Source organism: Trachymyrmex cornetzi, unplaced genomic scaffold, assembly GCF_001594075.2.
Source record: "Trachymyrmex cornetzi isolate Tcor2-1 unplaced genomic scaffold, Tcor1.1 scaffold2072, whole genome shotgun sequence".
In the NCBI taxonomy this organism is placed as follows: Eukaryota; Metazoa; Arthropoda; class Insecta; order Hymenoptera; family Formicidae; genus Trachymyrmex; species Trachymyrmex cornetzi.
The window spans coordinates 26,715-30,895 of NW_017296716.1; the positions used below are offsets into that span (position 1 = coordinate 26,715).

The 4,181-nt window shown below is 40.9% G+C and overlaps 1 pseudogene; it reads left to right on the top strand.

Moving 5' to 3' along the window:
* The first annotated feature begins 567 nt into the window (after window positions 1-567).
* On the top strand, window positions 568-4,100 carry LOC108759831 (matrix metalloproteinase-2-like; annotated as a pseudogene).
* The last annotated feature ends 81 nt before the right edge of the window (window positions 4,101-4,181 follow it).

Sequence of the window (4,181 nt, forward strand, 5' to 3'; positions counted from 1 at the left end):
GAGAACTTAAACAGGCTATTTCGTTGTTTCAAGAATATTATCAAATACAGGGCGATGGTACATTGAATAACTATACATTGTATCAGATGCGTAAACCACGATGTGGTCTCCCTTTACATTTACGAGCATAATATAGGTAGACATAAATGGGTGAAAACACATCTCACGTGGAATTTTCAGCTAGCGGATCCACACACCTCGCAAACTACCGAATTCGCGTTCTCGCTATTGACAGCTAATTCGTCTTTATCGTTCGAATGTAAAACGGTAAATCCCAATATCTTAATATCTTATCGTAGTGGCACACACACGTACGCTGATCGTAGACGCAACGAAGAAATTTGCGCTTCTTCGTTAGATGGACTTGATGGAGTACTCACTCACGCGTTCTATCCTCCTACCGTTGACAATTACAGCGCTGAAATACACATAGATAGTGCAGAACCGTGGCATATATATCTACCCGACAAATATGCTAGTACTAACAAGGACTATCTGCTTAACACGTTAATACATGAAATTGGACATGCATTAGGATTAACACACAGTTCGCGCGAAGAATCTATAATGTTCGCAGTTGTCACTGCTAGGAATAATAATAGAATCGCTAAACTCAACATAGAGGACATTTTAGCCATTCAACAACTTTATGGAATTAAAAATCCAAAACCAACAACAACCACCAACTATCGAAATTACAACAAATATACCCACGTACGTAGATCTCTGTACTTTACAATATGTGTATATGATGTTGGTATTACATCATCGAATATTCGTCACGTATCAACGCTACGTATGGTCGATAGATATAAATGGTGCAAAATACGATGGACCACATGTACTAAACAGTTACATGGATTTCCTTCCGGATAATTTTTCCTTATCAGCCGCATATCAAAGGCCTTCGGGTGAACTAGTACTGTTTGTACGCGATGTAGTTTACATGGTCGAGTATCCCAGTTTCAAATTGAAAGAAAACTGGCCAAAACGTCTCTCGAGTCTAGGATTTCCCCCGAACATTTTCATCAATACCGTAGTAAATACTAACAAAGGACAAACTTATGCGATCTTCAATAATAACGATGTGGCGCAAATAGATGAATGCAATATGGGTGTTCGTTCATATGACTCGTTACAAGCGGTATTCCTGGGAATACCGTCAGCTCCCACCTTAGCCTTCCGATATATGGATGGTAATCTGTACTTTGCTAAAAAAACAATTTTACCAATTTAACGAGTTCACGAGAACCGTAACAAAGGCTGGTAAATTTAATATAAACATACTCAACGTCGAATGTTCGAGAGATGGATTATTGCAACAAATGCAGGATATCAGGAGTCGACTACTTCGATCGAGTACTACATAAAACACAACGAGAAATAAGACGAAGAAGGAGGAGGGGGGGAAGATGGAAGGACATATATAATCAATACTATAATAGTTTTAAACTATTAGTATACAAGGAACAGTCATTCCGACAACATCCACGTGTTCGATCGTGAGGATAATATTCTAAGAATACACACCAATGCTCAACAACGTGGATATCGAAAAGTATCTCATGGAACAGGACGATGGTAATGAAAGAGGTGTTGTAAGCGAACTCGAAGCCAATACTCACCGTTCGGTCCTTGAAAGTGTGATACATCACGGTCGCCACTCCTTTTGACCTCCAAAGGAGAAGGTAATTTTCATTAGATCAGCTGGTCGTCAGTATCTTGAATTCCTTGCCTCGATAAGTCGGCTTACTCCGACTCTTCTCGCTCGCAGAGGGAGAGGTTTCGTTCAATTATAAGTCTGTGTTTTGCAGGAAATTCACAATAATGACTTTATTAGTCGAAGCATTTTGTTCAATTTGCATTTATCCGCGTAACGTCGCTCTGGGATTCTGCGCCAGATATGCACGCCGCTTATTCCCGTTTCACAAATATATTCTTTACTTAACGCCGCTCTGGGATACTCCTCCAGATACGCACGCTGATTATTAAATATTTCGCAATCATCAAATAAACGCCGCTTTGGGATAATACGCCAGATACGCACGCCGTTTGCTAATACTTCACAATGCTTTGCTTAACGCCGCTCTGGGATACTGCGCCAGATACGCACGTCGCACTTTTAACAATGCACTATTATTACAACTTCGGTATACCTTCGTTACTCGGTCGTCGACGCGGAGCATAGCCCCCGTTCGCTGTATCGCCCTCGGCTTTACGGCCCGCGATTGAAAAGGTCCCGCTCGTAACTCCCGGATACTCATCGGTCGACTCGGTTAATTGATTGATAATAATCCCCGACGACGAGACTCGATAGTGATCCAAGAAGCACTCTCCCCACGACAACTACGATAACTGCTTCACCGATTCCCGTTCCCGATTCGAACTCTCATTCGAGCTCGGACGACGACTCTCTTGGGAACTCCTTGGAAAAAACTCCTCCCTCTCGCGCCTCGCGCTCGCCTTCTTATAGCTCCTGCTCATCCCTTCCATAGTGCTCGCTTCGCTTCTTTCGCTCTGCGCGCTGTCAGCGCTCGCAGTGTTAGCCGCTATTACTAGCTACGCCGCTTGATACTGTTCCTGCATTTTGTGTTTATATAAATTTTTAGTTAATGATTTTCTTTTATTTTCAGGTACTTTGCCCTAATGGAAGGATGCAGCCGCTCGTGTTCTCCCGCTGGAGTTACAAGTAAGTATTCTAATGAACTTTATTTACAGGTTACTAAAATCTCCCGACTGCACCCCCCGTTCTCTATATACATTATATACACTGATATCTTTTCTTAGGATTCTAACTATTAATTATTCCGGTGCCGTAACAATATTTTATGTACACCCGGTATTTGCAGCGATCTCAAATTTTAACAGCACCTCCCGTTGGTGCTCCTAATTAACATAACGGTCGCTTTTCCGCATCGGCTATTTTCAAGTATGCCGTAACAGTTTTTTATAGTCACCCGGTATACGTGGTGACTTAGAATTTTACTGGCACATCGCCTTGGTAGCAACCATGAACTTAACGATTCCTTTTCCCGATATTCCGAGTTTAAGGATATCGCGACAATTTTTTATAGTCCCGGTATACGGAGTGACTTCAACTTTTAATGACACCTCCCATTGGTGCTTATTATAAACATGACGATTGGTTTTTACCAGATTCTAACTTTTAGTTTAATATATCTCGCGATACCTTTTTCCCGTCACCCGGTATAACGGTTATTTGCTTTGTGCGTTTGTTTCTACGGTTTTGTTGCCTTAAGAGCTCTAACGCTTTCCTAAACCTACCTTATACACTATTTATTAATTAACTTTAATTTTTCTTTTCTTTTCATTTATTTTCTTCGACAATAATAACACTAATTCTACCAATACTAGTCTAAGTAACGATAATCGTACTATTAATAATCATTATGATAATTTTCTTAATGCTAACAATTATGAGGATAATAATACTGATAATATTGGCGCCTCGCATTGGCGCAAACGACGTTACATCATTTAACGTATCTTATTCGCAACTGGCACATGTCAGTTACTTTCCTACCTTTGGCATGTGGCGCGGCTGGTCCGGGCGTGTAGCCGGGGACTTGTCTCCGGTTTCAGTGTGAAGAATATTCGACGATGAAAATCCCAATAAAGAAAACAAATAAGTAGGTATTTTTTTCTTTGCGTCTTTTTTCCATCTACTCATTTTTTTCTTTAATTACAGACATCAAATCACACATCGTCCTATCGTACGCATTCTCGAGAGAAGATATCCGTTAACCGTAACTGGCTACAAATACTTGAACATTGGTATCAATGTCAAACTCCCTTCTTACGTAACTATCATTTTGAGGGATTCTCACGGTAAAGAGATTCAACTGTCACCGGTCATCTGGAGAGAGCTTCTCGAACAAAAACACGTCATTTTGTCCCTTTTGCAGTACGATGAGAATAATAGAGGAATACGCGCGACGCCGTCCCCAATGTACGTTGGAAATTTAACGTTACGCTTCGGACGAATCAATAATCTACCAATACTGCGTCTAGAAACAAGTACAGCTCGTCTATCCATGTCGAAAAGCACTGTACTTAATATATTTAATCTCGAATACTGTGTGAATCGTCTCATTTCCTCCTTAAGGGGATGCTAAAGCAACGGCGGAACTCAATTAAGGTCGATAATACAGATTTAGGAG